Source organism: Cervus canadensis, chromosome 12 (genome assembly GCF_019320065.1).
Source record: "Cervus canadensis isolate Bull #8, Minnesota chromosome 12, ASM1932006v1, whole genome shotgun sequence".
NCBI lineage: Eukaryota > Metazoa > Chordata > Mammalia > Artiodactyla > Cervidae > Cervus > Cervus canadensis.
Window position 1 is genome coordinate 71,595,214 of NC_057397.1, and position 12,198 is coordinate 71,607,411.

General features: G+C 39.1%; 1 protein-coding gene across 1 annotated transcript in view; it reads right to left on the reverse strand.

The window, feature by feature from the left end:
- CNBD1 (cyclic nucleotide binding domain containing 1) overlaps window positions 1–12,198 on the reverse strand; it is a 385,369-nt gene that overhangs the window by 280,830 nt on the left and 92,341 nt on the right. The window lies entirely within an intron of this gene.

A 12,198-nucleotide genomic window follows, 5' to 3' on the forward strand; every position in this document is an offset into this window, starting at 1 on the left:
TTAGGCAGTGTATTTGACAATGTATAGCATTAAAACAGGCAGGATAATTTCAAAACTATGATCTCAGTAATAGCAGCTACAAAAGCCTGTAGTATAAATGTTTATTCAATTGGAGATTTGTGAATTTAATACACTGAAGGGCCAGAATAAACAAAGTGTAATCAAATTCATCTGAAACATTAAAGCTCAGAGCACCCAGCATTTTTTCTTCCTTATGGTAGATTACCCCACTTGGAATCATCTGAGATAAACCTATTTTTCACTTTATTTGCATCACTGGGACTCATCTAGTGCAATCTATTATTTCTATTCTCACCAAGAGAAAGATGTAACTCTCCAAAATAATTTATTTTTATTGAAGTATAATTGAATTACAAGGTTGTGTTAGTTTCAGGTATATAGCAAAGTGGTTCAGTTATATATGCATATTTTTTTCAGGTAATTTTTTGTTATAAGCTACTACAAGATCCTGAGTATAGTTCCCTGTGCAATACAATAAATCTTTGTTGTTTTCTATTTTATGTACAGTGGTTTGTATCTGTTAATCCTGCACTCTTTATCTTTCCCACCTTCCCTTTCTCCTTTGGTTACCATAAGTTTGCTTTCTATGTCTGTGAGCCTGTTACTGGGTTATTCATCTGTATTATTTTTTAGATTGCACACAAAAATGATAACATATAATATTTGTCTTTCTCAGTCTGACTTACTTCAGTTAGTTTGATATTATCTAGGTCCACCCATTTTGCTGCAAATGGCAAAATTTCATTCCTGTTTGTAGCTGAGAAACATTAGATTCTCTGTGTGTGTGGATACATATATATATTATATTTTCTTAAACCGATTTTCTTTTGATAGGCACTTGAGTTGTTTCCATGTGTTGGCTATTGTAAATAGTGATGCTCTAATTATAAGTCACCAAAAACAAGAACTGGGCCCAGGTCATGAGCTCCCTATTGCAAAATTCAGATTTAAATTGAAGACAGCACAGAAAACCACTAGGTTATTCAGGTATGACCTAAATCAAATCCCTTGATAATACAGTAGGGGTGACAAATAGATTCAAGGGATTAGATCTGATAGACAGAAGGCCAGAACTACGGATGGAGGTTCATAACATTGGTCAGAAAAGTGAAAGTGAAGTCGCTCAGTCGTGTCCGACTCTTTGTGACCCCATGGACTGCGGCCTACCAGGCTCCTCCGCCCATGGGATTTTCCAGGCAAGAGTACTGGAGCGCATTGCCATTTCCTTCTCCAGGAGATCTTCCTGACCCAGGGATTGAACCCGGGTCTCCCGCATTGTAGGCAGATGCTTTACCCTCTGAGCCACCAGGGAAGTCCCTAACTGGTCAGGAGGCAGAGACCAAATCTATACCAAAGAAAAAGAAACGGAAGAGGGCAAAGTGGTTGTCTGAGGAGGCTTCACAAAAAGCTAAGAAAGAAGAGAAGCAAAAGGCAAGGGGGAAAGGGAAAGATATACCCAACTGAAGGCAGAATTCCAGAGAACAGTGAGGAGAGATAAGAAGGCCTTCTTATATGAATAATGGAAAGCAATAGAGAAAAAGCAATAGAATGGGAAAGACTAGAGATGCCTTTGAGATACTGGCGATAACAAGGGAGAGAATCTACCTGCAATGCAGGAGACCTGGGTTTGCTCCCTGGGTTGGGAAGATCCCCTGGAGGAGGGCATGGGTACCTACTCCAGTATGCTTGCCTGGAGAATCCCATGGACTGAGGAGCCTGGCGGGCTGCCGTCCACAGGGTCGCAAAGAGTCAGACACGACTGAGCGACCAAGCACAGCGCAGCACAAGGGTGTATTAAGGCTGTTTCCTGGCCACTAGCCTACAGATGTCGATGGGAACTTCACCCGTGCGACATGAGTGACAAGCAAGGGTATCTCCAGATACTGCCAAATGTCACACAGGAGGCAGAATCAACTCCAGTTCAGACCCAATGGTTTACATCAATGAACCTAAATTTCAACTTTTGATGAGAAAATGTAGCCATTAGCTTGCTAAAGGTTAGGAAGTCTGTAACTGAAAATATCTCAAATATGTAAGAAATACAGCTCCCAAATCATATTTAATTATCTTCACATACTTCTTGTGTCTATGCAATGTTAATAAATCATTGAAATATAATAGGAATAAGAATACACTTACTACAAGAGCATTTCCTGATTGCAGGAAAACTTCTCAAACTAACTTGCATAAAATTACTTTGAAAGAATAAAGGATGTCTGCTAAGCTATACCTATTGTGTATAGCCTTGCCCTCACAAAAATCAGCAAAATAAGAACCAACAAAATCACTAACATTTCTGCAACCAGAAATTTCACTATAAAGTTGGATAACAAATTTCCTGCTCATTCATCTGCTATTAGAGATGGCATGTTTTCATTGCTCACTTAGTGACTTTCTAATTCTTTATAGCTTGTAAATTTAAAAACCACAATGAACTTGTCCCAGAAGAGATTTAGATATCCTCTAAAGAATTTCACCTACATGGTTTTATTTATACTAGATTTATTTTAATTCACAGAAAAGGAGTACAAAACCAAAGTTCCCAGATGTTCCTTAGCTTTAATACTCCAATAAATCTGCTCTCCTTCAATCATAAATTATTCCATGTACAATTATTCTTAGTGTCAATTATCTGAGCTATTCTTCTAATATTGTTTATTTTCTCCAGAGTTTCAATTAATCTTCTCTGAAAACAGTATGATCTTCATGTTTATTCTTTAAGTTTTTGTCCCAGAACAAATTGACTACACCTAACATTAATTCTAAAAGCAGAAGATAAGAAAACATAGTTTTTAATGAAATATTTTTCTTAAATAAAAATGACTATTCAAATGAAAGAGAATAAAGACTTAACCCATTTAATAAAGTAATTTTTTTAAGATTTATCTTGAAGATATTAGATGAAAATTAAATTATTCTGCTCTGGCTATGATAAAGTAGGTCTTCTCAGAAAACTACCGCCCAACAAGGAAAAAAAGAAAAATGATAAAAGCTGGGTAAATTTTTATGAGTATTTAGCAAAAGCAAACAAAGACACATACAATTTTTAGTGTATTAAAGAAAACCAAAGTAGACATGAAGTCAAAATGCTGCTGAGATGGAAATTCTTAGAGATGAGCAAAATGGTTTTTGCTGCTTTCTCCTCAAGGCATTTGATGATTCATAAGCTATGTAAGCCAAGAAGCTAAGAAGCCAAACAAAATATAAAATTTAACAGGATATCTAAACAAAGTTTTCTACAATCTCACGGTGCTGAAGAGAATAAATATTGAAATTCAGAGACTTCCAAGAAGGAGAAAACCCTGGTAAACATCCCATGTTTTTGATTGAAAAACCTAAAGAGCCATTATTTAGGAAAAAAAGACAAAACAAACAAAAGCAGCCCTAGGAAAGACTGAATCCAACCCTAAACTTTCCAGCTACGACTGCAGCATGGTGATCTGTTCCTATCATCTCTGCCAGAAAAACAATTCATCTTCTCGCATCAAAGATATCATTAGTCAGTCTCTATAGTGTTTTCCACTCAATGACTGGCTTACGAACAAACCTTATTAGACATGCCATGAGAGTAAATCAAATGATTATAAATCAAAGCAGAGAAAAAGAGGGGGAAAGAGGCAGAAACATACCTATAAGCAATCCAGATATTATCACTTTCAGACATGGATTTCAAATAAATGTTTTCAATATATTCAAGAAGACATGACAGTATAAAGATTACCACAGAACTGGAATTCATAAAGAAGAAAAATGTAATTCAAAAAAAAAAGAAAATACAATAACAGAAATAAAAGCTAGTAGGCACATTTAACAAGAGCTTAGACAAAAAATAGAGCATTGGAAGTTAGATCAGTAGAAAATAGCCAGAGTGAACCTTGTAGAAATAAAATGATAAAAATCAGAATAGTTTCAGAAATATACAGGCCACTGATTACAGGTCTAAAACATGTATTTAAAGTGCTAGAGAATGAAAAATGGAGGTAAGGGAAGAAGTGATATTTGATGAAACTCCATGTGGAGTTTTTCCAAAAATAAAGACCATCATACAGTGGAAGTAGCAAATAGATTCAAGGAATTAGATCTGATAGACAGAGTGCCTGAAGAACTATGGACAAAGGTTCACAACACCGTACAGGAGGTGGTGATCAAAACCATCCCCAAGGAGAAGAAATGCAAAAAGGCAAAATGGTTGTCTAAGGAGGCCTTAAAAATAGCTGAGAAAAGAAGAGAAAGGCAAAGGTTCATATAGTCAAAGCTATGGTCACTATGGATGTGAGGGTTGACCATAAAGAAGGCTGAGAGTCAAAGAATTAATGCTTTCAAACTGTGGTGTTTGAGAAGACTCTCGAGAGTCCCTTGGACTGCAAGGAGATCCAACCAGTCAACCATAAAGGAAATCAGTCCTGGGTGTTCATTGGAAGGGCTGGTGTGAAGAGCCAACTCTTTGGAAAAGCCCCTGATGTTGTGAAAGATGGAAGGCAGGAGGAGACGGGGACGACAGAGAATGAGATGATTGGATGGCATCACCAACTCGATGGGCATGGGTTTGGGTGGACTCCGGGAGTTGATGATGGACAGAGAGGCCAGGCGTGCTGCGGTTCATGGGGTCACAAAGAGTCGGACATGACTGAGCGACTGAAAAATCTGTATCAACTAACAAAAAAATAATATGTTAGAGGGGAAAAAAATTCCAAAATCCAAAGAAAAGGAAGAAAACTTTAAAGCAGCAAGTCATGAGAGGATATCCCCTTCAAACAGAGAAATAAGACCCTCAGTTGACTTTATGTCAAAGAACAAAAAGAAGGAAGAGAGGAAGGAAGATGAGGAGGAGGGAGATGAGGAAGGGGAAGGAGAGGGGACACTGAGGCAGCAGAGGACAGAACACTGTGGTGGCAACTTTAATGCACTTAAGTGAAAGTTAAAATTTCCCAACTTGTAAAAATATCCTCTAAAAGCAAAGATAAAATAAAGGTGTTTAAATTTGTCACCAGCAGACCTAAGTTAGAAAGAAATACTGAAAGGACTTCTTCCTGACAAACAAAAGTGATCAGACTGAGAGAGTCAGTTTGTAGGCAGGTTGATAAGAAGACTGGGGTCCCCGAAGAGGAGAGAGGGGTCTGGGGCTCTCAAAGAGGAGACGGGGTCTGGAATTCCCAAAGAGGAGGAAAGGACACATGTCTTTTTTCCTCTATATTCCTTGGTCTTAGTCACATAAAATGTTTTCTTTAAGCTCAGAACTGATGATTACACAACAAATAACTCAGTTTAAACTCTGTGCTAGGGATTACGTAACAACAATGTATCCTGCTTAAGGACAGTTTCTCCTTCCTGAAAACCTTCTGACTAAATCTTGATATTTTAGAATGCATATTATGGGAGTGGGTCTGGTAGGCTCTTTCTATTGTTAAATTCTAATCCTGTTAGCCTAAAATGTAAATTGTGGGAGTAGGTCTGGTAAAATTTTCACAGACTTGAGACATTCTTCTGATTTATTGTAATAACTAATTAAAAAGTACATAATTCCCTTGCTAAAGACTAGTGGGGGCAGGGGGGCACTCTGTCCCTCTCTGATGCCCATGTCAGAACCTTTCTCTGTCCCTCTTTCACTTTAATAAAACTCTGCTACACAAAAGCTCTTGAGTGATCAAGGCTGGTCCCCAGTCCCGAAGCTAAATCTTTGGAGATCAAGAATCTGACATCATTCACTGTAAGCTATCAAGCATGGGAAAGAGCAAGAAAAGAAAAGTCAAAGTAGGATAAATAGATCAGTGAATTGAAACAAATATTGGCCTAAATAATAAATGATAGCAATAATGTTTGACAGATGGAAACATATATGTAGAGTTAAGTGATGAAAAAAGAACAAAAGGCAAAGAGAGTTAAATGGTGTTAAACAGTTCTAAGATCATTTTCAATGTTCTGAAAGTGGAAGAGCATTAGTTTATCGCAGACTCTGGTAAATCCTGTTTGCTCAGATGGTAAAGAATCTGCCTGCAATGAAGGAAACTCAAGCTCAAACCTTGGGTCAGGAAGATGCCCTGGAGAAGGGAGTGGCTACCTGCTCCAGTACTTGGCCTGGAGAATTCCTCGGGCAGTGGAGCCTAGTGGGCTACAGTCCATGGGGTCTCGAAGAGTCAGACTGGACTGAGCTACTAACACTTTCACTTTCACTAGCAAATCAAGGTTATGTGTAAAAATTACTATTGTAAATGGAAGTAAAGGAAAGAATACATGGCTCACCAGATAATATACAGAAAGCACTAAATAGGAAAAGATAATGGATAGTTAAAATAGAAAACCCATGACAGATTTCAACTTAAACATGTAATTACTTTTAATTATAAATAGAACGTGCCTGCTCAGTTGCTAAGTCATGTCCGACTCTTTGCAACCCTATGGATTGTGGTCCACCAGGCTCTTCTGTCCATGGGGTTCTCCAGGAAAGAACACTAGAGTGAGTTGCCACTTCCTTCTCTAGGGGGTCTTCCTGACCCAGGGATTGAACCCAAATCTCTTACGTCTCCTGCTTTGCCATGCGGATTCTTTACCACTGAGTCACCTGAGAAGCCCATAAACAGAACAGATGCCACAATTAAGACAAGATTGTCAGACAGCAAAAAATTACCCATATAAATTCATTGAAAATGGGAACACAATTTTTTTTGCATTGAAGGGAAATGTTTTTGCAATCATGAACAGGACATTTTTTTAATGAAAGAATGAATAAAGGTGGTTTGGTAAGGCTAAGAAATAAAAGTTCCCCAAATAAGCTTATAAGGAACATTTTGGCACAATCCCATTCTTCCTTAATTGCTACTATTGGCTAACATCAATTCAATTTTGCTTCCTGTGGGTCTTTCATACATCACGCTAACTCCCTGATGATTTCTGCTTTTCCTTCCAGACGTTTAGCTGTGGCAAAACATTTCACTCAGCAGGGCCTTACATGCAGGGATACATTTGAGTTGTCAACACTGGGGATTCAGATATGCATTAAAAATAAACCCAAGAACATCTGAAACTAACTCTTACTGGATAAGTTCTTCAGGAAGCATTTTTAAGACTAAAGAAAAAGTACAAAGGTTATGGCAAGGAAAGCAATTACTGTGTAAAACGTCTGAGAAACACCAGTACAATGATATTCACCACCAGATTTCTATACTCACTGTTTCTAAAATTAAGCATATAATACGAAACACATTAAACTATGAGAACAGCAAGCAATATGCTTAGAAACAAACGTAAATAGATTAAAATAAAGATGACATTTAGAACAAAAAACAACAGGGAGAAACTGATTGGAGAACCAACCTGTTACATTAGCCCCAAATTGACATTTTAAAACACAGAGAAAATAATTGTGCATTTCAAACTAGCAAGCAGTAAGAGAAGTATCTCCACCTCATAGAAGTAGTTGATGTAGATAAAATTTCAAAAACTGAGTGTAATACATCAGTGGGCTGCTTTGGGTGTTGTTTAAAGTCTGTATGAAAATAAATAAGTATGTAGACCAAAATATTAATTTATTAGGTTAGTTCTTCTCTTATCCTTCACCTCAAACATCATTTAAACATATTCATGTACCAGTAGTGTCTTAGAGTTATTTAGTTACTGTATGAGTACTATCTTATTAAGATAGTACTCATTATCATATTATCATATTATTATCATATTAAGAGAGGTAATATGTTGACTTGCTTAATGTCTTATCTAGATATTTGAAAATTTAATGAACAGAGTGTAAAATTAGTAAAAAAATTTTTTTAGTAAAAATTGTAATAAACTTTTTCTGGATCCACCTCCAAAAAACTAAATAAAAAGTAAATAAATGGGACCTCATTAAACTTAAAAGCTTTTGCACAGCTAAGGAAATTACTGAAAAAATAAAAAAACAAATGAGAGAAAATACTTGCAAATATGGTGGATAAAGGATAAATATCTAACAGCTCATGCAACTGACCATCAAAAGAAAAAAAAGACCTGATTAAAAAGTGAGCAGAACTGAATAGACATTTTTCCAAAGAGGAAGTGCAGGTGACCAACAAGCACACGAAAAGATGCTCAACATCACCTCAGTTCAGCTCAGTCACTCAGTCGTGTCTGACTCTTTGTGACCCCAGCACTCTTTGTGACTCTTTGGACTACAGCACAACAGGCCTCCCTGTCCATCACCAACTCCTGGAGTCCAATCAAACCCACGTCCATCGAGTCGGTGATGCCATCCAACCATCATCCTCTGTCGTCCCCTTCTCCTCCTGCCCCCAATCCCTCCCAGAATCAGGGTCTTTTCCAATGAGTCAGCCCTTCGCATCAGGTGGCCGAAGTATTGGAATCTCAGCTTCAATATCAGTCCTTCCAATAAACAACCAGGACTGATCTCCTTTAGAATGGACTGGTTGGATCTCCTTGCAGTCCAAGGGACTCTCAAGAGTCTTCTCCAACACCACAGTTCAAAAGCATCAATTCTTATGTGTTCAGCTTTCTTTATACCAACTCTCACAACCATACATGACCACTGGAAAAACCATAGCTCTGACTAGATGGACCTTTGTTGGCAAAGTAATGTTTCTGATTTTTAATATGCTGTCTAGGTTGGTCATAGCTTTCCTTCCAAGGAGTAAGCGTCTTAATTTCATTGCTGAAATCACCATCTGCAGTGATTTTGGAGCCCAGAAAAATAAAGTCAGCCACTGTTTCCACTGTTTCCCCATCTATCTGCCATGAAGGGATGGTACCAAATACCATGATCTTATTTTTCTGAATGTTGAGCTTTAAGCCAACTTTTTCACTCTCCTCTTTAACTTTCATCAAGAGGCTCTTTAGTTCTTCTTCGCTTTCTGCCATAAGGGTAGTGTCATCTGCATATCTGAGGTTATTCATACTTCTCCTGGCAATCTTGATTCCAGCTTGTGCTTCTTCCAGCCCAGCGTTTCTCATGATGTACTCTGCATATAAGTTAAACAAGCAGGGTGACAACATACAGCCTTGACATACTCCTTTTCCTATTTGGAACCAGTCTGTTGTTCCATGTCCAGTTCTAACTGTTGCTTCCTGACCTGCATATAGGTTTCTCAAGAGGCAGGTCAGATGGTCTGGTATGCCCATGTGATGAAGAATTTTCCACAGTTTATTGTGATCCACACAGTGAAAGGCTTTGGCATAGTCAATAAGGCAGTAATCATAAGGAAATGTAAATCAAAACCACAAGGAGCTATCACCTCATACCTGTCAGAATGATTATCATCAAAAAGATCTACAAATAACAAATGTTGGCCAAGATATGGAGAAAAGGGAATCTTCATACACTGCTTGTGGGGATGTAAACTGGTAAACCATTATGGAGAAAAGTATGGAGGTTCCTTAAAAAACTAAAAACAGAACTACCATTTTTTATTCAGTCACTGTCCTATCTGACTTTCTGTGACACCATGGACTACAGCATGCCAGGCTTCCCTGTCCTTCACCCTCTCCTGGATTTTGCTCATATCCACATGCACTGAGTCGGTAATGCTATCTAACCATCTCATCCTCTGCCACTCCCTTCTCCTTTTGCCTTCCATCTTTCCCAGCATCAGGGTCTTTTCCAATGGGTTGGCTCTTTGCATCAGGTTGCCAAAGTATTGGAGTTTCACAGTCAGCCTCAGTCTTTCCAATAAATATTCAGAGTTGATTTTTCTTTACGACTGACTGCTTTGATTTCCTTGCAGTCCAAGGGACTTTCAAGAGTCTTCTTCAGCACTGCCATATTCCACAACACCATATTACCCAGCAATTTCACTCCTGGGTACATATCCAAAAAAGAAAACAAACAAACAAAAAAACTAATTCAAAAGGTACATGAACTCCAATATTTATAGACATTATTTACAATTGCAAAGATATGGAAGCAACCTAAGTGTCCATCAGCCGATGAATGGGCAAACATGTGGCAACATGGATGAACATAGAGGGCATATGCTAAGTGACATAGGTCAGACAGAGAAAGCAAACACTGGATAGTATCACTTAGATGTGGAAATCTAAAAAATACAACAAACTAGAAAATATAGCCGAAAAAGAAACAATCTCACAGATGTAGAGAATAAACTATCAGTTTCCAGTGGAGTAACCAATCATGGCATCTGGTCCCATCATTTCATGGCAAATAGACAGGGAAACAGTGGAAACAGTGAGACTTTATTTTGGGGGGCTCCAAAGTCACAGCAGATAGAGACTGCAGCCATGAAATTAAAAGACGCTTACTCCTTGGAAGAAAAGTTATGACCAACCTAGACAGCACATTAAAAAGCAGAGACATTACTTTGCCAACAAAAGTTCATCTAGTCAAGGTAATGGTTTTTCCAGTAGTCATGTATGAATGTGAGAGTTGGACCATAAAGAAAGCTGAGCACTGAAGAATTGATGCTTTTGAACTGTGGTGTTGGAGAAGACTCTTGAGAGTCCCTTGGACTGCAAGGAGATCCAACCAGTCCACCCTAAAGGAAATCAGTCCTGAATATTCATTGGAAGGACTGATGCTAAAGTTGAAACTCCAATCCTTTGGCCACCTGATGAGAAGAGCTGACTCATTTGAAAAGACCATGATGCTGGGAAAGATTGAGGGCAGGAGGAGAAGGGGACGACAGAGGATGAGATGGTTGGATGGCATCACAGACTTGATGGACATGAGTTTGAGTAAACTCCGGGAGTTGGTGATGGACAGGGAGGCCTGTCATGCTGTAGTCCATGGGGTCGCAAGGAGTTGGACACGACTGAGCGACTGAACTGAACTGACTACCAGTGGAGAGATGGAGATGGACAATATAGCAACTGGGGGATGAGATGCACAAACTTCTGGCTGTCAGATATGCTCAGAGGTATAATGTAAAAGATGGGAAATACAGCCAGTCTTTTATAATAGTTGTAAATGGAATACAAACTTTAAAAGCTATATAAAAATTTTAATTAATTAAATAAAGGCAACTCAAGCCCTGAGTCAAACTCTTTTAGTCAACCTCAAATAAAAATTAAGTTAAATAAGATAAAATAAGTAGAAAATGCAATTTACTATAAATATATAAATAGGAATAATTTTTTTCCAATTTTTTAAGGAAAATATTAAGAATGTTATCTAAAATGTATTTTTCAATAATAAACACCTTTTCATTTTCCCTGAAGTACAACAGTCAGTTCGTCAGTTCAGTCTTTCAGTCGTGTCCGACTCTTTGCGACCCTATGAATCGCAGCACGCCAGGCCTCCCTGTCCATCACCAACCCCGGAGTTTATTCAAACTCATGCCCATCAAGTCGGAGATGCCATCCAGCCATCTCATCCTCTGTCACCCCCTTCTCCTCCTGCCCTCAATCCCTCCCAGCATCAGGGTCTTTTCCAATGAATCAACTTTTCCCATGAGGTGGCCAAAGTACTGGAGTTTCAGCTTCAGCAACAGTCCTTCCAATGAACACCCAGGACTGATCTCCTTTAGGATGGACTGGTTGGATCTCCTTGCAGTCCAAGGGAAATAGACAGTGGAAGTACAACAAGGGGCAACTAAATTTCACAAGCTAAGAGAAAATTAACATAAAGCTGGAAACCATTTATTCATGTAACAAAATATCTTAAGTAATATGGGAAAATGACAAAGAGAACTCAGTGGAAGAAAATGGAAAGTTACAATCTCAGATAGAGTAAAGTCACTGTCAGTTGTTGAAACCTAGGACTGGAAGCTCAAAAGATACTTTTATATCCAAAAGATATGAAATATAAACCAAGGGAAAATTGTCACATAATCTAAAAGCATAAGTTAGTTGAAAAATATAATAAGAGCTTAAAGATTGTTTAAGAAAATATTATATAGTTTGCTGAGAATTGAGTCTCCAAGAAGTTCAATATTTCTGCATTCTCTATAGTATAAAAACGTGAGGTCGCCGACCGCCCGCACGCCCGTCCGGTGAGTTCCGGGCGCCGCCGCGGCCGTAGGGCCTAGCCCGCGCGCAGGCGCCTGGTCCCGGCCTGGTTGGCGGCCCGCGTGGCGCCCTTCCGCGCTAGGCCGGGCGGTGTGGCGCGTGGCGCCGAGCAGGCCCCAAGGAGGCCGCAGTTAGGCCCGGGGAGGAGCCCGGCTGCCCCGAGCGGCGGCGGAGGCGCGCTCCACAAACGGGCGGGGGTTGGGGGACGGTTGCCCGGTGGCCCTGGTCGGT